This window comes from Saccostrea cucullata, unplaced genomic scaffold (assembly GCF_032062105.1).
Source record: "Saccostrea cucullata isolate Sc308-1 unplaced genomic scaffold, CSIRO_AGI_Scuc_v1 ctg6270, whole genome shotgun sequence".
Taxonomy (NCBI): domain Eukaryota; kingdom Metazoa; phylum Mollusca; class Bivalvia; order Ostreida; family Ostreidae; genus Saccostrea; species Saccostrea cuccullata.
In genome coordinates, this window is record NW_026937564.1 from 39,700 (window position 1) to 66,716 (window position 27,017).

Here is a 27,017-nt window from a genome sequence, read left to right on the forward strand (position 1 = left end):
AAATAAGTAAAAGAAAATCCTAGTTGAATACCTTTCGAAACAATCGCTGAATCAGCCTTATTACTTTTTCAGAGGAGCTAATCCTAAAATGTTAGATTTTTTACGATATTTTTAACTAAGCGGGCTCTTCCCCATTAAAAATAATTACATTTTAAAGCTGATAAAATATTCTGAACTTTTCTTATTTGACAATTTACCATTTGGAGTTCAATTTTTGGCAATACATTGTACTTTCGGCATATTATTTTTGGAATCATTCGATTTTCACTACTGTAAACAATGTCATGTGCCCCAGTAATCTCGCGAGATTTAGAGCTTTCTCGACTCCTCCGGAGAAAAGCGGTAGTAAGTTAGATAACTGCGAGGTAGACGAGATATTACGTATTGATAACTATAATTTTCTAATCAGTGTACAAGATTAAAGCTGGGCGCCGTAAAAGTATGGATCTTTCTTATTAAGATCACCTTGCCACTTATCTTGAAATAGGAGTGTTAAGTATTTGCAGTACTTTGTTGATTAGAAATTTAAAAATGAAACAATGTTAGCAATAATACGTAGTATGTTTTGCAAAGGAACGTTGAAAAATAAATCTGGAGATATTAACACCATGTGCAAGTGTTAACAGTGTGTTGATAAAAAAAGGATAGCTGACAATAGTGAAGTCATCTCGTTTTCCTTCTCCTTCGTTGTTTAAGGGTTTTATATCTTTCCCCGTAAGGTATGCTGTCCTTTCGAAGCCGGTAATTCACTTTTTAAATTTAGTGAAGTCAAGGTAATTTATTTAGGTTACTGAAACAAAGTAAACTGATCGCAACAAAAAAGCCTTTCCAGTATGTTGAATCATGCACACTTGCACCAAAATACCGAACATTTTGTTCTTGTTCTTGTTCTAGGCCTTAATGTATCAGATTAAAATCATTCATCTTTTACAGAAAATGCATTTTAAATTTTACGTCTACGGATAGATTATTCACTTACTTAATCAATGAAAGAGTGTTATAGATACATACAATAATCAATCGTAGGAAGTATATATTGCTCTTGTAACCCTACTTATATATTTTTTTAGTTCCGTGTTTCCCAAGGCGATTTGAAATGCTTCCAAGAACAGTTTACGTAATATATAAACAGAAGAATATCATACTTAAAATGATAAAAGGAAGCAAGTTTTATCGCTATTTTGCAAACAAGGAAATCATTGTATATTCTTGATATTTTCTTATATGACACGTTTACACAAAAAGACTTTCTTTTTAAAACATTGATAAGAATAATGGCAACTAAATTAGGTAAGTCATGCACATGAGCTTCTGTTAATGATCTTCTTATCACTGTACTTGTATAAAAAGGCATTAATGTTTTGAAATCAACAATTAAGATTAAAAGTGGGACATTTATTCAGAAAATGTTTTAGACTGATCGTGAAAGTCAATCGTGAAATTATTGCGTTAATTTAAAAATGTTGGCATAACAGCGCATTTTAAATTAGGTCTTACGTACTAAAATATATTGCGTTCTTTTTTCTTTGTTAAATTATTGCATTTACCCACCTCATCCCCCCCAAATATTTTTCAAAACTGACAAAGAAAAATTATTATTATACTAAACGATTTTTTTCCAATATATTCCAAACTGAATTCATTGATTGTATTTTACTAAAAATTGTCAAATTTCATCGAAATTCATTGAAATCGGTATTCAGTATCAATACTTTTTAAAGGAGGCTTGGGGTCAACAAATTAATCACAAATTAATCACCATATTAAACTTATTTTATAGAAACGGTATCTTAAGCTGTCAACTATCATTGAGCAAGGAAAAATTCACACATTTTAGTTTTAAAATTTGATCATTTTTGTATATCTTTATATGGAACTCTTCTTTTAAAGGAGATCGAAATATTTGAAAATGACTGCCACCCCCCCCCCCCACCTCCTTAATTAGTCTAAATACATAACATACAATCAAAAGCTTACTTCAGCCTTCGGCTCAGGTGACCTAAAAAAAAGATTGAAAGAAAAAGTATTAGTACTCTTCGATACTAAACAACAAATAAATTTCATTTAAGGCGCTGATATGGGTACTAAGGTATTGCAAACAAATACAAACATCATATTAGAATACCTAAAATCAATATATTCAAGTATTTAAGTCACATTATCCAGCGATGGGGTATACAATGAGAAACCGATGCGGTTTTATATATATATATATATATATATATATATATATATATATATATATATATATATATATATATATATATATATATATATATATATATATATATATATATATATATATATATATATATATATATATATATATATATATATATATATATATATATATATATATATATATATATATATATAAATGGCGTTGTTGCCTACCGGACACTTATAGTAATCGGACGGTCTGAAGTATCAGTCACATTCTTAATGCCTAGGTCACATTTCCCGGCCGGTAGCCGTAGACCGGTGGTAATCTGTGGTAATCCGTGCTGTTTAGGATGCCCCAACATCGGTATACCTCGGCCTAGTAGTACTTAAAGTATCAGTAACATTATCAGCGTTGGGTAAACGATGGGCAACCAATGTGTTTATGATAAAAATGGGGTGGTTGCCGACCCGATTTATGCCTAGGTCACATTTCCCGGCCGGTAGCCGTAGACCGGTGATAATCGGTGGTAATCCGTGGTGTTAACGATGCCCCAACATCGGTCCACATCGGCCTAGTAGTCCTTAAAGAATCAGTCACATTATCCAGCGATGGGTATACGATGGGTAAACAATGCGTTTTATGAGAAAAATGGTGTGGTTGCCGTCCAGCACAGCGAAGCATTGCTAATCATAAAACGATGTTCCAGGATAATCGGCCGATGTATATTACATCGCTCATACATTGGTGAACATCGTTCGTACATCGGTCGACTACGGGCCAATGTTTGGTCGAACATCGACCGATGATCGGTCGTTATCTGTTGAACACCACTAAACTCCCCGATGACCTCAGATTCAACGGATATTGGACGATGCTCGGCCATACATCGGTCGATCCCTGAAAGATGTGTTAATGATGGGTTGCCGATGAGGAGCGATGTGAGGCATCGTTGGAGACATCGCTGAATTTTAACTACGAATTATTTCCTACCGATGACCCCACCGATTCGCAAAAAAGCCTCAGTCACCGTCCGATCACTAGTGATGCCCGGCCAGCAACCACGCCATTTTCATCAAAAAACGCATCGGTTTCTCATCGTATACCCCATCGTTAGATAATGTGACTTATACTTTACAAAGGCTAAGTGATGCATTGCTAATCATAAAATGATGTTCCAGGATAATCGGCCGATGTATATTATATAATCATATATTACAGTAACATAGAATTTACATCTCTCTATGGGCCAATGTTTGGCCGTTATCTGTTGAACACTATTCAATCCCCCCACTGACCTCAGATTCAAAAGACACTTGACGATGCTTAAAGAGCAATACAGCGCCAATTGCACTTTTAGAGATGTGTTAATTGATGGGTTGCCGATGAGGAACGTATGTGAGGCATCGTTGGAGATTTCGCTGAATTTTAAATACGAATTTTTTTCGAAATGACCCCATCGATTTAAAAAATGGCCTCAGTCACCGTGCGATCACTAATTTACCAGTACCGTAAAACCACGAGATAATAGCAATCAGAAAAAACATCTACTTTCTCATCGTATACCCCATCGCTGGATAATGTGACTGATACTTTAGCGATGGGGTATACGGTGAGAAACTGATGCTTTTTTTATGAAAATGGTGTGATTGCTGGCCGGACACCTATAGCAATGGGACGATGACTGAGGCCATTTGGTCAATCGGTGGAGGGGCATAGGTTAGGGAAAAAAGTTGCAGTTAAAACTTTCCTCTTTCTTTTTACCTGCCCTACATTCCTATGCCTCCATGACTTTCTACTCCTGGTTGGAGTGGGGAGATACTTCTAATTGGAGTCGGGAGAAGATGACTCTCGCACACTCATCTCTCTCTCTCTCTCTCTCTCTCTCGGTCAAGAGAGAGAGAGTGGGGAGATAGAGAGAGAGGAGAAAGAGATTGGGGAGTTCAACAAGAACATTGGCCTATAGAGACCGACGTAAGTACAATGTTCACCAATGTAGAGAGAGAGTGTGTGTGTGGAGAGAGAGAGAGAGACAGGGGAGATAGAGATGCATGGTCTTTGTAAGAACCCAGAGAGAGAGAGAGAGAGAGAGAGACGGGTTTTGAAGCAAAAATTAGGTTTTATGGGGGTGAGAGAATAGTTGTAGCAGTTCATCGGCCGTTGGGGCCCGATTTTGAAAGGAGTCAGTAAGTGATATTTGGAGGAGAGAGTCCAAGTTATAATTTTTTTCACATGTGCCGTCATCAACGTTAGCGAGGAGCTGAAGTTCGGTGAGTCCATATTGATAGTCTCTATAAGTAATAAATTCATAATACTCTTCGACTGCCCCTTTTACAGTTTGAACGAGGGTGTAGATGAAGGAAGGTGGCAATTTGTGGAAATCAGGGCCAAATCATGGAAACTGATTTAGCTCAAACTAGGTTCAAAACAAGTTCAGCGGGCCAACTTGTGAATAAAATTTAAATTTTAACACAAGTAAAGATATATAGCACAGAAAAATTTGAAGTCATCACATTTATATATATATATATATATATATATATATATATATATATATATATATATATATATATATATATATATATATATATATATATATATATACATATCTATTTCGACGTAGGAAAAAAATTCAATAATTAATGAGTAAAGATATAAAGAAATCTTAAAATACTGCTTATAGATATGCACCATTTGTCGTTTTTATTCAATTCTATACAAAATTTTGCACACAGAATTCAAAAATTGTCGGAATTGGTCTCCAAATAACATATATATTGTTGCAAAGATAACTCACGTCACCTATTTGAATAAAGATCTGTGGGAAAAAGCAGAATGTGTTTTAACAAAATTATTTCTGTGTTATTTATCAGTAAATTTATCGGTTCCATTTTTATTGAAAAAGCAGCTGTCGTGTCGATATACTTGTGTCGGACTTCATATTTTTCGCGGGAAATGGTTGTGTATATATTTAAAAGTCGTTTTTAAACTATCGGCTAAAATGTCACCTGATTTCATAATATTGGCCAAAACCACGCCATTTTTATAAAAAAACGTATTGGTTGCCCATCGTATACTCAATCGCTGGACAACTTTAAGTTTTTCCTTCACTATTGTCAATATTGTGGACCGAGTAACGAAAGAGGCATCACTCACTACACGGATCGCCACCGATAACCACTGGTCTACGGCCACTGATCGGGAAATGTGACTAAGGAATAAGGAAAGTAAACTTATCGTTGTGTAAGGGAAAGTTGTATTTAAGTTGATAGAAGCAAACTGTTCATGATTCGTTTAAAAATATTCCACTATTGGACTTGACAATATGGATAAATAATCATATTACATTATGCTTCATAGGTTATACACCAATATCAAATTAAAGAAGAGACAAACGACGAAGAATTGTCATTTCGTATGTCATAAGCCATACTAGTCCCCTACTAGCATGTGTAATCTAGAATTTAAAATGCCATAATTTGAATAAAAATCTTTAAAGCGGGACAAAATGAAAACTTGATCTATGACTTGACTTAAGGTCAAGTCACATACGGCTTGGGGTAAAACTGTGAGTGTAGTGGAGTGGAGTGGATTCATGGAGTGGATTCATGGAGTGGAGTCTGTATCATAACAGTACAGAAGGTTATACAAACAAATTGATTTCTCTTACAATCATTCCTTTGCAATATAGTTTTGGGTTTATGAGTGCCAAATGAAAAAATAAAAATAATGATCTTTAACTGTCACATAGGGATGACGACTAGACTGCCGTTCATTATCAATGCACATAGGCAAAGCTATGAGTTGTTGACAGCTTTTACGTTACACACGTGGCAGCAATTATTTTTGATATTTAAAAAATGAAATACCAGGTAAAATGCAAAACAACCTTTGCACACATTGTACTTTTGTATTTTACAATTGTGCAGCATTTATAAACATAAAATTTCATCTTTTTAGGCTTGATAAGGGATGTCTTTTAATTCCCGTTGAAGACCAGTATTGTCAATATCTGATCAAAGATTGAAGGCTTATTATAATGAAAGTTTCTCACAACATTAAAGTGTATACCCGGTATATGTATGAAAAAAATATCTTATAATTTATTGTTTTATGCTTATCTTCAGTTGCTGTTGTATTGCTGTAGTTGTATATTACATATATATATATATATATATATATATATATATATATATATATATATATATATATATATATATATATATATAAAATTTGAATGCAAAAAAATGTCACTCCTTCTAATGAAGTGCTGAAAGATATTGGTTACTCATTGTTTTGCAAAGGATCCTAAAACAGGATGATGTCAACTTGCAGGTTCTAGTGTTACAGTTACATAGTTATTTGCAGTTATAGATAAATCTTTCAATGCCTCTTTATTATTGCATTAAAGTTTGACTTTGATGTTGCTGATGCAGCAAATATTTCCCATATTCGTTACAATATAAAAGTACCTTAACAAAATTAAACTTTTATTCCCTTAAAAATCTTACAACGTACAAACATAGCAGTCTTACGGCAATTTTCTTCCAATTGTGAAAAAAAATGTCAAAGAAGTTTTTCCTGCAAAAATCCTATGCAGACGCTGTGCGAGGTAAGGGCAAACAGATAATTTTGCTTTTCCTTTAAAATGTTTTCTTTTTCAAGAAAATACTTCGGAAAGTGATGGGGTTCCAGGGAAAAGTTTATTGAAACCAAAATACACATGCTTTTCATACACAAATCTCAGCAGCTCAGGATCCTCAGAAGATTTGCCAGCCCTTGTCAAGAGCAAAAAACCGTTAGAAAGAAAAGGAAAAAAACACGAAAGTCCTTAGTAAGAAAATCTGTTTTTAAGATGAAATACAGTCAATTCTCGAATTATCGCCATTCGATTTATCGCCATTTTCGCAATACAGCCATGATTTTCCAAGAACGTTTCTCCTGCTATATAAAATTCTCTTTATAACGCAAAATTCGCATACCGCCATCCGCCACCCTGTTTTCAAAACAAATGTCCATTTTTGAGTGTCAATTATCTTGATAATACTGCCACGGGTGGATGTGGTCAGTGAAGCGCGGCTAATTGGTTGACAGCTATCCTGTTGTACAGCATGCAAAGCCATGCAGTCAAGGTACATGCAATTAAGTACTAAACAATAATTCTAACACGAACTGTTAGAATAATTTTGTTTTCTGTTTGATAAAATCATTTAGTCAAGGCTTCGCCACGAAAGCGGTCGTTGTAAAGTACGCCGATAACGATATTATTTTGATTATCTCTGCTTTTAAAAGCAATGCAAAGTTTGCTTAAAAATAATTATAAGTCAGAAATTGTGAACGATGTTAATTTGTTAATTTGAAATTGTAAACAATGATGTCATAAACAATGAATTTATACAAGAAATCATTTAACATACTATAGGCAATATATCACGACGATCGACCCAGCATTTTTTGATTCAATATCAGACGCGCAGACTTACAAGCATACACATGTACTTGTCTTTATTTCATAACTAAATATTTTGTTTTAGCGAAATTAACATAAAAAAAATTACTTGAAGTACTTTCAAATTTAGAAATATGTTTATATATATATGTACATGTAAAAATAAGAATAGAAACGCTAAATGGTATTTCTAAGAACGATAACTCTACGTCTAATTTCCTAAAAGATAGAAAATTCAATTCATCGCCAAATTCGTTATACCGCCATGATTTCTAAATTACAAAAGGTGGCGGTTTATCGAGAATTAAGTGTAATTGAAATCTCAGATTCTTCTCCAGAAAAATCGCCAAGAAAAGTTGCTTGCTCATCTTTGAAAACAGCAGCAAAAAGGAGGCTTACTGGTCAAGATGCAGAGAAAAGCCACAATGAACTTGATGAAGTTCACATTTTGTCTTCGTCTTCTGCCGACGAAAAGTCTCCAGAGAATCCAATCTCAAGTATTTCAATAGTGTCTGCGAAGGATTCTAGCGTTGATTCAGATTCCAATTCTCTCCCTTCTTTTCCTGACGAAGCGGAAAGGTCTAAAGTTCAAGACCCTGGTTCAGCTGAGGATTTTTATCAGGATGATCCATTAATGCCTGTTTACAAAAGACTTTCAAAAGGTATTGAAACAAAAGAGGTGAATAAAGTGTTACTACAACACAGTGACGGAAGTTCTATAGCCAGGAACATTCCATCGCAAATAAATGAAAATGTCTCCTTTTTATACAGTGTCAAATTCATCGGTCATTGGAAAAATACTCTGTGTGACGGAATGGGCTCTTTGAAACAGACGGGAAAACAAGTTTCACTGATAAATATTTCTGAAATTGATTTTGAAATTTCAAAGAAGTTTTGCATGGAAATTGGGTGCTAAAATCTATACGACATAAATATGTGAATAATACATCCCCTGACCTCCACAGAATAATTTTACACATGGAAACAGAAGATGGGACTGTGCTGGACCTAGTTTTTGCACAGTACTACTTTGAATATGATCCTCATTCTTTTATACCAAATCCACACAAAAACAGTAAACAGCTGGAAAAATATCAGAGAACCAGTGAGAGCACTAAAAGGAGGATTCAAACTTTAGTTGATGAAAAGAAACGCCCAAAAGACATTTTTCATTACATAATAGAAGAGCAAGGGGGCATAGAGCATACACCCGGTGGATTATTTCTTCCTCGAGACAGACAACAGATCAAAAATTTTACAAAAATGAAAAAATCAAATACAGGAAATTTTGATTCATTGGCGGAACTTTTGGACATGGCAAAAGCACAGGAGGAATCAAAGGATAAACTTGTGGAGAATTAAGATGTGCTCCTGAATTTACAGTGTTTTTAGCCTCAAATCGGCAGCTTAAAGAAATGGAGAAATACTGTACAAATGCAAAGAACTTCTCAATACTGGGCATTGACACTACCTTTAATATAGGTGCCTTTTATGTCACGGTTACAACTTATCGAAATCCATTGTTAACAAGTAAAAATGGTAATGAACCAGTCATTATTGGACCAATTTTGATACACCAGAAGAAAAACTTTGATAGTTATTTTAATCTTTCATCCTCCATTCTACAAATATGCCCAGAAATGAAAATTTAAAGGCATTTGGAACTGACGGAGATAAAAATTTGTCTGATGCCTTTGAAGTTTGTTTCACATCCTCAAAACATTTATTGTGTGACATCCACATGCAAGATAACATAGAAAGAAAACTGAAAGATCTAAGAATAACAAAAAGCAAAGCCAGGGAATATATTGATGATATTTCAATACCGCTTAAATGGAAGCCGTAACACATTGCTTGATCGCTATAACGTCTAAAGGAGTATAGAACTTATATATATATATATATATATATATATATATATATATATATATATATATATATATATATATATATATATATATATATATATATATATATATATATATATACATACATGTATATATATATATATATATATATATATATATATATATATATATATATATATATATATATATATATATATATATATATATATATATATATATATACCTGTATATATATATATATATATATATATATATATATATATATATATATATATATATATATATATATATATATATATATATATATATATATATATATATATTTATATATATATAGAAAGCACAGAGAAATTCACTTTCACAAGGATACTCACTTCCGCCCCAGTCCGGGCAAGATAACCGAGCGGTCTTACGTGCTGTTCCTGTACTGCTAGGAGACAGATTCCGTAGGTCGAGAGTTCAACCCCTGGCTGGGGCGGAAGTGAGTATCCTTGTAAAAGTGAATTTCTCTGCTTTCTATATTAATATTCCTTCATTTAGGGCAGTTATATTAGTTTAAGAGTTGTTGTAATTTGTGCTTTATATATATATATATATATATATATATATATATATATATATATATATATATATATATATATATATATATATATATATATATATATATCTCACTAAAAATGACCAACGACACGAACAATAAAAATTGTCAAATTTTCGGGACGCCCTGTCCCTCTCTCAGGACAAAGAAAAAAGTAAAAAAGACATAAGAACAAAGGAAAAAGAGAAACAAAAACAAATAGCACTACTACACTACTAAACACTATATATATATATACTCTATTGATAGACCGGACGTATTTCATAGCGGTCCGGATTTCTTTCTTTAATAGTGTTCTTAAAAATTTCCAATTTATCATGAAACTTAGTTTGTAAATATATAGTGTTTAGTAGTTTAGTAGTAGTGCTAGTTGTTTTTGTTTTTCTTTTTTTTTCAGGAAAGAGCAAGAGCCGTCTTATGCATAAAATGGCCCTGTACTTATATCAATTAATTAAGTATCACCCTCTTTCCATTTTCATATATCCAAATAAAGTAGACAATTGGTGCCTTCATTTTCTATAAAAAAATTTTGTTTTGAGAATCCGAATATTTGAAAACAGGCTTTGAGAAATTGCAATGTTGCAACTACCTTCAGCAAAGAATTATAATATGAGCACAGCCCACGATCCAAATAATAAAACATGTTTTCTGATCTTCAGAAATAGGCCTTTCATTATGTTTTGGCATATTTTGGATCAGAGGTTGTGCTCTATACGAAATATTGAAAAAACGCTTCAACTTTAGGTCATTTTCAAAGGAATTTACAGGATATGAGGAAAATGACGCATTTTATGACGTCATAATGCATTGAATAGATGTGAAATTACGTCACAATTAATAGATACGTGGTCACCAACAGTCCAAGTGATAAATGCTGCATTTGCAGCCTAAACTGAGCGGTTTTGAATTTTCAGAAATTCTCAGGGCCAAATAAAGTCCAAAGGGGCTCTACCTCTTTGAAATGCTTTTAATGTGGTATCAAAAAAAAAAAAAAAAAAAAAATTTAGCCAATCAATACAAATATCACATTTCATTCTTAGATGTATTAAACAAGAGTTATATTCTTTTTAATAATTGCTTAAATTTAAACTTAATATTGCTTTTATTTTTGAGTTTGTGCCTTTAAAAAATGATAAAATTTAAATTCTTACTTGGAATGTTTTGTTTCAACAGTAGGGAATGTATAATTGTAATACTCATATAATACTGGTGTCAACATATTTTTATCATGCATTATCGCGTCATTTTTTCTGCATTGCTACAAAATTTACGTCATATCCATATGTCTTTAAAATAAAAATCAAAATATGACATTTTCAGGGTTCTCCATCATTTGAAATTTTACTGTGTTGCAGAGTTTACGCGAAGCACTAAAATTTCGCGGCATTTTCGCGATCAAATTCACAACTGAATTACTATTAATTATAATTACAAAAGAATACATCATACACTCCTTTTAAAAATTACTAATTTTGTTACACAAATAGTATGGTCGTACATATTGATAAAAGTAAAAACACATGTTCTGAAAAACGGAGGAAATTCTGGTCGATACAGTCGAACTATTTACCATTTTGAAAGTAAATTTGCCATGATTTTTGTCAGTTTTCTTAATCGAATAACATTATTATCGATTACAAAAAAAAGAAACTTCAAAATATTTAAAGACTTTTATGAGCTCCTTGAAAAATTAAAACAATTTATTTACATCAAGAAAATGATTTCGGTACGATGGTTATAGTTATGTTTGACTTACCGCAGTACCAATATAATTCTAAAGCCTCAAATCTAGAGAAAAGACATATTGTTTAAAAAATAGTACAATGTATTTTATAATGCAACTACCAATTAACCGTTACATACAAGTGTAAAAACAAATTATTTGTCTTTATTCCTTTATGCGTAAAGTCCGGCGAGGGTCAAGGAGATAATTGATTATGCAAGGTAAAGCCCTAATTAAGTGCTCTACCTGTCATAATTGAAGATGGTTGGATTGTTTGATTAAAGTTTCAATTAGATAGAATTTATGTGTTTTGATTTTCACAGATCTTACTGTGTCGGCAAAATTTTTACTGTGTCGCACACATAAAATTTGAATCGTTACTGTGTCGGAGAAAATTTTACTGTGTCGGGAGCAACACAGTAAAACAGCACATGGAGAACCCTGCATTTTTCAAACTGTAGAGCTGACCCATCAAAATCAAGAACTATTTATTGGACTCATTGTGTACGGAACATTAAACGCCACATTAACTGGACTCGTCATCGTCCTAGCCATCTACATTATTATAACTCATAAAAGGTATTTGCTGGATATGACAAATCATTCTAGTTATAAACTAATCGTAACTAATCTTTGTTTTTACTTTTTAACATCAAAAACAAAAAAAAAAAAACATTTTTCGAGTAAACGTTATTCATATCCTTTATACATTATTTTTATGTTATTCTTCAATAGAATGGGTTCTCATCTTGAAAGCAAACTCTATCAGAATTCAGGATCTGTTTCGACAACAAGTTCAGTATATAACAGCCTTAATCAAGAGCAGCTTCATCATCTAGATCATCACAGAGGACAATCAAGCGTATCAGAGTACGTAGAAATGTCGGGATCCTAGAAGAAAAAAAAATCAGAACACAAGACAACGCATAAGAAAAGGGTTTTTAATGCATCATATTGAATTCACTTGTAGCTTTTGTTTAAAGTTCTACTAATTAAAATAAAGTTTTTTATTTCAAATATTTTGTTTGTTTTTTTTTTTATTTTTAAGAGAAATCTTTTTTCCTAAAAGATTGTTCATAATATATTGCTCTGATATAAATTTTAGGAATATTTGTTGACCTATCATAATTTTGATATTTTTGTCAGTTCTCATTTCATTGAGGTCATACTTTTGGCTTTTCATTCTTCAGGACAATTGTCTCGATGGACCAAACATGAAAGAAATCAAAGACCTTGATTCCATGTCAAAATGGCTTAAATTTGTATTAGATGTATTTTAATATAAAATCTAGCATTAAGCGATTGAGGGCAAACTGACGACAGTGCATTTTTCTTTGATCAGAAATTAAACCTATTGGTAAAAAAATTAGATTGATTACACGATAAGTATAAACAAGTAGGCAGCTGGTAACTACTTCGTCTTTGTTTGGAATTTAGTTCTGCAAGAAGTAATCAAACTTAACCCCGTAACACCCTTATCTAAAAGGGATTCCTCAAATTCATATTTCAGATATACTTTCCATGTTCCCAACTATCTTAATTTGAATTTGATTGATTGATTGTATGTTGTTTAACGTGCCTTTAGAGTATTTTTCACTGATATGGAGACGTCACAACTTACCGGCGTAGAGTTACAAATTTTGTCCTATACTCGGCACTCTTGTCTATTGAGCAGGGAGGGATAATTTTTGTGCAAGCACCTTCTGTAAAACGGGACCTCGGTTTATACAGTGTCGTCCTAAGGTACGTTCTCAACGTCCCACGGGGGGATTTGAACCCGCGACGTATGGATTAACTCCTTACGTAACTACTACACTCTATAGCAATTGTTCTAACCATTGTGCCACGCCACCATAAACATTTTATATTACACTTTAAAGAACAAAAAAAATTGTAAAATATTTCTTGTTTTTATTAGTTCTTAGTGTTTGACAAAACTACATGTATATGCAAATTTCCATCAAAAAGATGTACATTAGATACAATATCTAGCCAGACTTCCACCATATACTTAAATCGACTGCATATCTTGTTCATGTCCCTCATTTCTATATATATGCAAGAGCATGCTCTGTGTAAACGAGGTCAGCTATTGCTAAGGAAGCTGATGATAAGTGAATTTTCACGGTCTCGGTTAAAGTCATTTTACATGCACAAGTCATGTGATCGATACTATGTAGCAAGTACAATTCATTTATTATTAATTAAGTCGAATTCTTGCTAACCCTTTTCATGCTAACTGTCAGACCATTTTAGATATACTGCATTGTCCACGGTCTACGGATACCTTGATTATACTCGATAATTGTTAGAAGCACACTATAATTGATATGATAAGTCAACAGGAGATGTGTACTCCTCCTCCCGATTTTTCCTTCTCTGTTTTTTTTCTCCAAACAGCTCGTTGCTATAGTTCTTAATCATTAAAAAAAATATTGAAAGGCTTTGTCTACGATAAAAACAAAATGCACAGGACTGTACCCTCTTTACAACCTTTGGATAATTATACTAGCAGTAAAGATAGAATAAAAAAAAAAGATAATTAAAAATTTATATTAAAGATTTATTAACTTTGTCTTTGGATGCAAAAGAAAATAAATGCACTTTTAAAACTTATTGGCTTCAGGGATTTTAATGTATTCTGAAAATATATACTTTGACAGATATACCTAACATAATTATGTACTTTAAATTAATTCATTCTTCTAATTCTTTCAACACTATTTTTATACCATTTCGTAAAAAACAAAAATAACTATAGAAAAAAGGAAAAGAAAAGAAAAAACACAAATCAAACTCTGGACAACTACGCCGTGTTGCTGAACATGCATGTATTTGTAAACACGAGTGCAGTCTATAAACAAACATTAAAATTGCAACGTTCTGTTCGTGACACATTCTTTTATTTTTCCTCTTGCAATTTTAAAGATAAAGCAACACATTTTCAGGTATTTTCAGAGATTTTATAGTCATTTCAACGAAATGAACGGTCGATCCACATAATCATTTTATATCTCTTTAATTGTACTTATGGCTGACTTTGAAATGGCAATCTTACATGTAAAACACTTTTTAAACAGTAAACATTTTTTTGTATTTAACCTAAATATCCTTATTTGCTCCTCATGCAAACTTAGCACAATTTTTTCGCATTTTAATTGGGAAGTATTTCTCGCCTTGTTTATCTCTTACAACAGTAGCTACAGAACTGTAGCTCTATGCTTGAGAAAATTCGAACAGATAGAGCTTTATCTGTACAAATTTTCTCAAGCAGTGAGCTACAGTTCCACAGCTATTACTACAACCGTTTACTTTAGACATAAAGGGGAAAGAAAAATCATACCTCGTATTTGAAAGAAACATTTAAAAGAAATAAGGAAGTGATTTTCAACATTGCAAAATACTTTAAGATAACGATAAGGAAGTTAATATCCTCGAAAATTTTATGTAACATTACATGTTTTTACCAAGTCACCCTTTTTGAAATATTGGTAATTATAATGGGAGTTAGAGTGGGTAAGTCTTGTAAAAGTGATCCTTTTAATAATAATATTCAATGGGCCGAATGTAATTTGTAAAGAAAATTATGCGAGAAATATAAGCGATGACGAGGCTCTCAAGAACTATACGAAAATTTCTTGCGCGCAAATATAAGTTATTTTACAGTCATTAGCTTGTATATTGTAAAGACTTTTAACCTATCCGTGTTTAAATTGAGTACAATACCCGGTAATACATTTTTTACTATAAAAGTCATCTCATATTTTACATCGACTATAAAATTAGATTAATCAGTTACTTAAAAAGTGTTATAGATAAATATATTAAGTATTTACAAATAGTAGAAATTATGCAATTTTAAAGTTCCATTTCTTCTTTCCTTAAGATGAATTGAAATGCCTCCATAAACAGTTTACGCAATATATGAACAGAAGATTATCATATACTTTAATTTAAAACAAGGAAACTAGTATAATCGCTTTAATTTATTCACTTTCAAACACGGAAATAATATTATTGTTGCGCCTTTGCATATTTTCAAGTTAAAATAAAAAAATCGTATTTTTATGCTCTAGCTTTATGCAATTGTACGATATTATGTTATGAAAATTTAAGCAGTTACGCACACCAAAGTAAAATATTCCGTCATTGTCATGCGATCTCTTATACATTAATATACACAAATACGTGTCATGCTATTTATCAAATGAAAAAAAGAGAAAAATCTATAAGGAATAATTCAATTAATTGAAAATGTCCAAATTCTTAGTTAAAGAAGGTTTTGCTTTGGGTCGCCACAATATTTTGAAATAGCAAATTAATCCTATGTGGGCCATTGATGTATTAATAAAATATCATATTTGTATCGCAAAAGTCAATCATGACAGGGCTTTTGCAGAGGGTTTGGGTTAAGCGCATATTTCAATGGACTCTTTGACAATTACATTGCGTAACTTTCATTGAAATATTGCCTTTATCCCCCTTCAAAGTAGAAAAGCCCATTAGTGCCAACCTGTATATATATAAAGGAAAAGCAATATATAAAAGCAAACATCGATATATAAAGGAAATGCGATATATATAAAGAAAACCTGGATATATATAAAGGAAATGCAATATATATAAACAAAACTTCGATATATATACAGGAAATGCGATATAGATAAACAAAACCTCGATATAATAAAGAGAAATGTGAAAAAATAAAATATATAAAAAACTTCGATATATATCAAGAGAAAAATTTCCACCGCCTGACCTTTAACATGTTTAATGACCTTCATAACAACAGAGACTTCGCCAACATACGGTAAGCAGCTCCCAATCTTATGGTGTCTGGATAGGGCCATTTGCGTTAGCGCGATATCGAGTTCAGATAAACGAGACATCGCGCTAACACACAACACGCCGTCGCGCGACGGTGCGTTGTGCAAAGCTGCGTTAGCGCGACGGCGCGTTGTATGTTAGCGCAACGGCGCGTTGTGCAATGTAGTTGTGTTAGCGCGACGGCGCGTTTATCTGAACGCGATGTTGCGTTAACGCAAACGGCCCTATCTGCACACCATGTTTTGATAGCGATCAGTTGGTGTTGCTGTTTCAGGATGGTATTCAGTGTGCTGTTTTCTTCATTTGTGCATCTTGATAATTATGATGATTAAAACTAAAGCTAAAAAAAAACTGCTGTTCTTCTTCATGTGCCAAAATGATGTTGATTCTTTGGAAAAAAAAATTATGTACATTTTTCTCTAATATTAATAGTGTTGTCTGTGTCTGCTCCATTGTATTACATTGTACATGTATATGTTTATATGTTTTTTTTATGTTTCTGTACCTTATGTACCACTTACAGTGTGTAAATAAAATAAATTGAATTGATTTCATTTCAACGACTTTAGAGACTTTTCTGCCAAAAATGTATATTAATGTTGGGGGTCTTTTCAATCGAACTTTAATTCGGTGTAAAAATACAGGGCGGTTTTTTCATGCTTTATAAGTTTTTTTTAACGTTTTACTATGTTTTTTTTTACATGATGTGTGGAGAATTTCAAATCGATTTAATTTACGACGTGGGACAAAAATCCGCAATTTAATTATGCGAGTGTGCATGCACTAATTGGATTCTTTTTATTAAGTCCTAAATACTTGATATTTTTCCCCACCATTAAAGACCCTAAAATTATTACAGTATAATTTTACTTGTCACTTTCTTCCCTCATACATTCAAATGAAGTGGGTACCTTCATCCTTCCCCTCTCTCCCATTCCGAACGATATTGATTTTTTTTTAACAATCAATTGGCATACTAGTTAATTATTTTTAAAATGAATTCAAATAAATTTGAATTAGTGCATAAAAAAGGACTTTCAGTTAAACATTATTTTCATGAATTCTCGGTCGTGAAACCAATGGTAGTACAGCTTAGTTTTTGTAAAACAGTAAACAAGATAGCTCTAGGTTGTAAAATGTAAAGCCAATAAATGCATAGAAAATTCAATAAATATTATACTTATTTCATTAATATATATACACATCCTAGTAATTAAATCAAAGGCGAATCCAGGACCGGTGCGCCGAGTGTGCCCCCCCCCGTTTCAGATATTTGTATATAAAATTTATAGGTCCATTATACTAAATTCCGTACAGCCACCAGACCCCTCTGCCTTCTGTTGCCCTCCCCCCCCCCCCCCCCCCCCCCCCCCCGTCATTACGAAATTTCTGGATCCGCCACGATATATGCATGTACAAACAAAAAACACTATTACATAGCAACATTTTGCCGATTCTGGAAAATTTATAAATGAGTACGGTATAACTGACCCCCCCACCCCCCCACCCCCCTGCCAGCCCATATGAAAAAATACTATTAGAATTCAATCGGAGTATTCAGTTGACTACTAGTTGACGGTTAACTGACCGTCAATTGACCATTAGTTGAATTTTTGCCATGCAAATGAGGGAGCGGTCAATTCATTTGCATAGAGTGGACCACTGTTGAATGCTCATATATATATTCCTTTGCAGTTGACCGCTAGTTGATTACTCCTCTATTTCCTTTGCAGTTGACCGCTAGTTGAATACTCCACTATTTCCTTTGCAGTTGACTGCTAGTTGAATACTCCATTAGTCAGTGCACGTAGGTTGCTTGCATTAAATATTTGAAAAAAATGGAGGGAGATTTGAAATCTTAGACAAGCAGTGTTCTTGAAAATATGAAAAGTCAAACCAATAGAGTTTCTAAATTGACAAAAATGTACTTGTAAATCTAAATGCATTATCAATGAATTGAGCTGGCACACTCTCATAAGTTGTTACAGTCCTTCTTCATTTTCTGGGCAGAAAAGGTTATATATAGAATTAGTCTAAAGCAATTGTATATTTTTACAACACAACAAGAAACACAACAAGACACTTGATGCATAACAGGTTTTCAGAATTCTTTCAATATTTAAAAAAGTACACAAAAAGGGACCTTCCTTTATATATATATCCCAGTTGAATTTATATATTTCCAGGTTTTGTTTATATATTATCGCATTTCCTTTATATATATCAAAGTTTCGTTTATATATCTATCTATCTTTTGTTTATATCTACTATCGTCTCCATCAAGTAGACGCATGCCTTTTCACACATATCGAAGCGGTTTGATGATCAAGACTCAAATTCATTGTTTACTTTATATATTTCCCGGGCGAGAATTGATGGTTACATCAATGTTTTCTTGTTACATGTTGACATTACAATATTAATATCATGTGATAGTCAGAAAAGCTTATGTAAATCAACTGAAAATTTGTAAATGAAAACAATTATTTTTCACGCTGTTATATAAAATTAATAAAACATATAAATCAATATATTTTTTTTATTTTGAACAGGAGGGATATTCTCAGTGATCCTCTTAGTCCTCTGTAAAAATTTACTTTCAAAGACACCTGGAACAGATTACCACTATAAATGTACCGGTGAGTAGACATGTTAAGAAATGTCCATACAGATCAAACAACATGTTTATTCCTATATTAATTGATTTTAAAATTTTCAATTTGATTTTATATAGAGTGTACATGTTTACTGGGTTCATCTGTATGCAAAAGCTGTACCTATAACGATGAAGGAGGTATTGTTACTACAGTTTATGAAGATAAATTCTACTTTTTTCTGGAATATAAAGAAATTTGTTAATGTTATTGATAAATAATTTTTGAAATGCTGTACAGAAAGAAGAAGACTTTACATGGGTTTAAATGATTGATAGCCCGTATGTTGTTTTACGTATCATTCGAGAATCCCCAAACAGGGCTATATAAGAGATGTCACAATACATCCTTGAAAGTCTTTAAAAGATCTTTACTCAGCAGTCAATTAAATGATGAGGATCTTTATCGTGCCTCCGATGACATTTGGCCTTAGATTGCATTGTCGAATTTGGAAAAAAAAACCCGGAAACTTTCACCTCAAAGTCTGGGAGAATTGATTTAACAACAGTTGCTGCTATTTGTGTTGACTTAGGTCAATCGCGTCTAGGAATCGAACCCATGACCTTTCAATCATGGCGTGAGCGCTCAAACGACTGACTTAGCATAACGTCTTGAAACGGGTTTAAAAATTAATTCTGTTATTTGAAATACTTACCATATATCAAGTTTTTTTCGCGTATTGGAAATTTTGCGAAAAGGGGGTAGATTATATTACACGTTTTATTTTGCGTAAATTATTTCTTACGATTGATTTTTTTTTTTGTTAAAAATGGTCATGTTTTAATGTCACATTATGGCTGATATAATGTCTGCGTAATTTGTAGTTGGCGAATTAAAAATGATCGAAAGCGAAAAAAAGATCATCGCGAAAAAAAACCTCCGGATATACGGTATATAGTACTCCTACAAGTAAGAGCCTCGGTTAACGTCCCTTCGCTCCTTATATACCTCGGACTCTTACATCCGAAGGCCATTTTCTAACGTGCTCGTTCCGCCTAAGGTTTTGGGCGAACGTATTATGCGTGAAATAAACTGTTAACAAGTAATTTTCAGGTACCTACGTGTTTGCATGGGGTATGAAAGTCACGAGAAATAATCACGAGAAATAATAAAATCCAATCTATTCAGTGTGCATTATTGTTAATTAATGAAAATTGTCATTATTCCAATTTGTCACCAGAAGTACTTTCGATTTGACTTAATTTTGCAGATTGCTTGTCAGAAAACGAAATTTTCGTTGCATTACACTAGTTTCGTTTCGTCAGATTTTCTGAATTCATTTCCGAATTTTAAACAGACGACTTGTTTCAATTTCTGCTTCGATTTAAAAAATAATGGATTTATTTCTAATACGAGAGGTTAACAGTGTTTTATGCGTACGTTTTATCGTAAATATTGATAATTTTATTATTTCGTACCATTCGTTAATATACAAATTTATTTCCACTTTGGGTTTCAGCGGCGAGAATTTTTACAATGGATGCTACAGGTTACGCGGCGCCAAGTCAAAAAATATCTCGCCGTGAACCTCTAGCATGCTGGAGTAGGTATATAGAAACATAATGAAATAACGGACAGCATTCAAGATCAAAAGTCCATCAAAAAATACAAAATAGGAACTTATCCAATTCAGTGTATTAATAATGGACTAACAATAAGTATGAAAAACTTCAATCAGCATTTACTTCGTTTTAGAAATTGTTCATACGTACGAGGGTTGTCCAAAAAGTTCGTTGACAATGACGTTTTTGTTTTTAAAAAATGGTTTTGTCTATATTTAATGTATATCAAATGTATATTAAAAAAAATTCTTATTAAAAATCAAGGGAATTTAATTTTTATTGTTGGAACTTTACATTTTTGTAAAAATTGGGGTCTTTAAAGGTCGCGGATAGTGCGCACGCACAAGTCTGACGTTAAGCCAATTTTATTATAACATCAAACATTTGGATATTGAATTCTTAATACATGTTCATGGACACACATTACATGTTTATTATCATGTCACACTGCAAAATACTAGCAATAATCTTTAAATATAGATTATAATTTATTAAATTCTTAAAATTCAGAAAAATGCACAATAATTTTTGAGCGTCATCAGTATAAACTATTCGCTGCAAAATTCAGCCCGATGTTTCCCTAGATTTATAACAACGTAACATGAACAGAAATATCAAATTTCGTGAAATATTTAGTATTTTAAAATCCTTCTAGTGTCTTCGAATTTGTATGCATGTACATATCTCAAATAGGTAAACTAAATATATTCTAATAACTTTGAGTTATTTTAAAAACAATTTTGCCTCTGTCGTCGTTTCAATTATATCAAAACATAATTTTTTTGATCGGACGCTGTCCCGTGCGGACATTCAGTTTTTCCCCTGTCTATGTAGTAACCGATACTTCAAATATCAAAAAATTATATCCTTTTTATTTTTGTTACATATACTTTTTATTAAGGTTTGACCTGTTTTATATAAAAAATAATCATTTTAATCCAAACACTTTATTTCAAAGTTTATGGCATTTAAACCTTGGTTAATGTGCACTATCCGCGAACTTTAAAGACCCCGATTTGTACAAACATATTAAGTTACATCAATAAAAATGAATTCTACCTGACTTGGTTTTCCATAAGAAATATTTTGATATGCAAATGGTATTTATAGAACCATTTATTTTAACAAAAACGTCATTGTCCACGAACATTTTGGTCAAGCCTCGTAGAGTAGATCTTTGCAGATCAAATCAGCTGAGATATATCGTATCGACATAGAATTGGAAATTACTATAGTAAATTAAAAATACGTCGTTGATATACCTAAATGTCGAGTTAAAGGCCACAGCATCTACTTTCTTCTTTTCATCAGACAAGATATAAATTTGCACAAATTCTACTGCATATGAATACAAAAAAAGGTCTGCTTATAACGGGGCTCTAATGGAACCCATGGAAATTCCAACAGATTGATGGAAGACCTGGTCTATATATTGTCAATAAGAAGTTCAGGCATCTTTTTGATGTCAACTTCAGAGTGCTTGTGTGTACAATCAGAGTGTTTTTCAACAAAATAAATTTGCAAATGACCAATGAGAAAGTAAGTAAATTTACGATGTTTTTTTTTTTTTATTGAGAAAGCAGTGTCAATGTTATCAATAAGCATGGATTTTATTTTATCGTGGGGATTGGTTGTGTATAAAGTCTAATAGTCGTAGGTTTTAAGCTGTTGACTTAAAGCTTTGGTGAAATCTTGTGATTTCAAATTGTATCCACAGATGATTTACACAACTTTTGGAATATTTTCTGGCACAGTACTCTTGAAGTTCCTCTTTCACTACTGTTAATATCTTAGCGATGGATAAAAAAGGCTTGGTTGAACTTTTTTTTGGAACCCACTATGTATCTTTGTATGGATTCTTATTAAGTTTCGGAATCCAATATTTCCATGAGTTGTCCAGTAAAATTGTGGACAAGTTGTGTAGTGTAATTAAAATAATCATCACTGCTTCGTGAAATTGTGGAAGTTTTATTAGTCTGTACATATTTTATGAATAAACATAGCCAATTTCAAAAAGATATGAGCATAAATAAAAAAAAATGAGATTTTATGTTATATATTGTACAATGTATTGCCTTACAGCGAACGGAAGATAACGTCAAAGTATCTTAAACAGCGTCACGTTTCATCTATGCTAAAAATAAAGTTGAATAGGTCCCATTTAGGAATTTCATTGATGCATCCACTGGAGTCTCTATAAACAGAATAGGAACCAATATATCGATCTGGTACAAGATATATTATATATTATAATATATTAGATATATTAAATAGTATGTTAAGGACATATTCACACCAATATTGAACTATTAGACAATCTCATACATGTATCGACATCGACGGTCGACAGTGACAGTTTCTTTTGCTACTACAAATAGCAGTTTGTCCCATGCTTTATACTACCTGGGTAATCAATCATAAAGACTTTGCAAAGAAAACCCCCTTTTCATTTGTATACTAAACATCTAGTGATATTTATATCGATATATATTTTTTCTTTTATACTGTAGAAGCACAAATTTTCGTTGGCATAAAATTTCGTTGTTTTGTCTTCAAAAATAGTTTCGTGGGCATTTAATTTCGTTGTTTTGAAAGTTACCCTATTCAATATATAGTCATATAAAATTTCGTTTGGGATTTAATTTCGTTGAATATTGTTTCCAACGAAATAAACGAAATTTAATCCCCCACGAATATTTGTGCTTTTACAGTATTTATTCAAAGTCTCTTAAGGTGTCCTTACAACATCATAACCAAACTGACCTGCTCTACGGTGTGCCGTTACGTCACCAAACGTTGCAATTTCTCGTGTGATGTGTTTACCACTTTCCTATATCGAATGTTCAGAAAAATGCCAGAAATTAATACTTGTGTATCTTCTAATAAACCTTGGTTTTTGACAGTGTAACATAGGACCCTGCTCTGTGCACATTCACCCTCAATAAAATCTTTATTTTGGTGTAGATTTTATTAAAAAAAATTATGATGCACTTTAATATCATATATTAACATTTGCTGGAAAATTTCTGCTTGGTGCCCCTGTAATATTTTGAGAAAACGCTTTGTCCACGATTTTACCGAACAACCCTCCTTTATAATATGGTAGTTTGGGATATCAAAAATATTCCAAACTGACTTTATGGATTACCACTTGCAGAGTTTAATCCAAGTTCTCCTGAAATATAATTTATATAAATGAAAATTATAAACGAAGACAATGTTGATACCTGCTTTATCAGCAGTGACCAGCACGTACTGATCATGTCATCTATCTAATTCTTTTTTCACTTCTGGATGATTGGATAAAAAAAAATGAACGATCTTTTATACACGATTTGACCATGGATACATGTATAACACATGATTAGTGTCAACGTCTTCCTTCTCATATCTAGCCAATCACATGGCGTAATCTTCAATAGAGTATTTAATATTTACGAAACTTCAACGACCGTTACGACGAGGCGTTTAGAATTGGTGCTAATTTTGTAACGTCAAAATATGTTTTTTACGTAGTTGCGTACGTCGTCTAAACGTTGGAAATTAAAGGCGTGGCAAATTAGACATCCAAATTTTGCTCTTGTTTTCTTTTTACTGTTTTCTAATATGAAATTTAATTCATTTGCACATTTTAAAAAATGAGATTTTATCTGTTGCAAGTTTTTATATCAAAAAAGAGAATACAGCTCACATAAATGATATACGTTCCGTTATATACCATAATACGCATAATTGTGTCATAGTAACAAAACTGACTAGATATAAAAATCACTCTATCAATCTCTCCTATTGCTTTCTTAATTTTTTTCAAAGAAACATTTGAATACTGCTTGAGTTGCACATTTCATTTATACCTTAAGTTTTACCGAAAGAACCTGTTATATGTTTCAAAATCTTTACCAAACATTCTATCTTTTCTTTTTACTTTTCAAGATCACGGCATATTACGGATGCTTCCAATTTTACAAACAGTCGGAATCGGACAGTATTATGAAAATTATTTATTATTGATCTTTTGGGACAGGATGTTTTAGAATTTCATACAAATTTGCAGAAAAAAAATCAATGTAGCAAAACCGATAAAATGACCTAAAATTCTAAGCCCGTCATTTACAGTGTTAAAAGTTACGCAATTTAAAACCTGAATGCGCAACGTCTGAAGGATCGAAGTTCGCTTTATTTAGGACCTTTAAGAAAAAGTAATATAAAGTCCTCATTATTAACTATATTGACGCCACGTATAATAACCGTTCTAGCAGGACTCTAGTTAGAGGGTGAAGAAAGACATGAACACGATGATGAAGGTTTATATTTCAGATATTCGAAATCCAGATCATGTAAAGTTTTTGTTTCATTTTGTTGTAGGAGGGAATACAATCTGAATTAGTTATTGACTGGGTATGAGGGAAACATATGATTTATTGGACCTGAAGGTGAAAATGTTGCCCGAGACCGCAGGCTCACCCTTCAGTGCTCACTTAAGATATTATCAATACACACTATATTATATCAATTACTTAATATGGACAATTATGGCTTATTCGGTAAATATAAAACATGAGGAAAAAAAAAAAAAACAAGATTAATTAATTTTTTTATATCACAAAAATTATATATCACAAAACATACTCTTCCCTTTTTCCTTGCTAGTAGCAACAACTCTTAGAGCTCTTAACTTCGGCTATTTCCGTGTCGCCGATATTGAACGATGATTAATTACTTGTGACGTAGCAGTGACGTTGCGGTCTAACATTTCTTATGTTGGACCGACAGGCCCGTAAAAAGTGAAATTGTTAGATCGATGTAATAAATATTTCTTTTGTTGGACTTTTTATTAGTAATAATATAAAGAAAGTTATTCATAAGGGTACACGTGTAACAAAGAGTTATATAGTAAGAATATTTGTCTGAATATAACAATATATATTCATCGTCACCAGGAAAGTTTTTCATATATTTTTACACTAGTATTATTTGTATTCTGTATTATTAAGTTGTAACTGATCATAATCATGCAGAAAAAAACCATCAGGGTAGCTCAGTCGGTACAGCTTTTGCTCATTGTTTGGAAGGTCGTGAGTTCGAATATCTGCAGCGACCGACCTACAGCTAGGTCGATATAAAATTGAAAGCAACTGTTCCTTCCCCAAATCCTCCGCACTTTGAATTGAAAATGTTGCGGGTCCCTCGGATCTTTAACACCAAAGTTCCGTCGCAAGCTTCCTCACTGCTTAATGTTAATGGCTTTGAGTGCCGAGTAAAAGTCAAAAGTTAAAGCCATTCACTACTTAAATGATAGTGAAATTTTTTTATGAGTGAAAATCCTCTAATGTAGCTTTAAACAACATACAATCAATCAATTAAAAAGAAATTGCTTCCTTTTCAATGACAGAGGATGCGTATGCTTTAGGTGCGTGATGTTTTGTTTTGGGTGCCGTAGCTTAAAAAAATATGTTTTAACAGATGAGAACATATATTTGAAAAGAACATTCACTGAAAGCAGGAAAGGTATTCTTAATCTTTCAATATTTAATTACAGTGTCATCTGACTTTTTATGTAGAATGTAATTTTATAATATTCTTACCATTTTTTTGTTTTCAATTGGTCATGTAAATTTCTTAATTTTAATCTTTTTTTCATCTGCCATTTGTGAAACTTTGTTTGGATCACTTTCCATAACTTTTGATTTCATTGAAGTGAACAGTACTAGTGAAAATGTGAAAGGTAAATAAAATTGTTTTTCATTTTTCAATACTTACAATCGTAACTATGCAGAAATTATGGACATTAGGAACATCTAATAAAGAAAACTGATAACGGAAGTAATAGCGAATCGGAGCCGAAAAAATGAATTGTAGCATAAGTTGATTTAATTTGCACTCGTCTGGTACATGTATATAAATACAGGTGAGACAGGAATTTATTCTCTAATTCAACATCGAGTTGATTTTATCTATGATTTTTATACCCTCGCTTGAAAATGTCTATCTGTTACGCTTTTGGGTACCATCTCTTATCTGCAACTCCTTATATACCACTGAATGATATTTAATGAGACTATAACTATTTTATCAAATAATGCCATTGTGACCTTTTTATTTTACTTTTGATTTGACACACATTTTGGGCTCCCATAGCAAAATATGGACACTGCCATGATATTCTAACTTTTGA

General features: G+C 32.3%; 1 long non-coding RNA gene across 1 annotated transcript; it reads left to right on the forward strand.

Moving 5' to 3' along the window:
* The first annotated feature begins 1,167 nt into the window (after positions 1 to 1,167).
* On the forward strand, positions 1,168 to 19,420 carry LOC134248405 (uncharacterized). The gene is made up of 3 exons (XR_009988045.1): positions 1,168 to 1,290; positions 19,179 to 19,265; positions 19,361 to 19,420. It is a non-coding gene; the product is annotated as an uncharacterized LOC134248405 (long non-coding RNA).
* Positions 19,421 to 27,017: the final 7,597 nt, after the last annotated feature.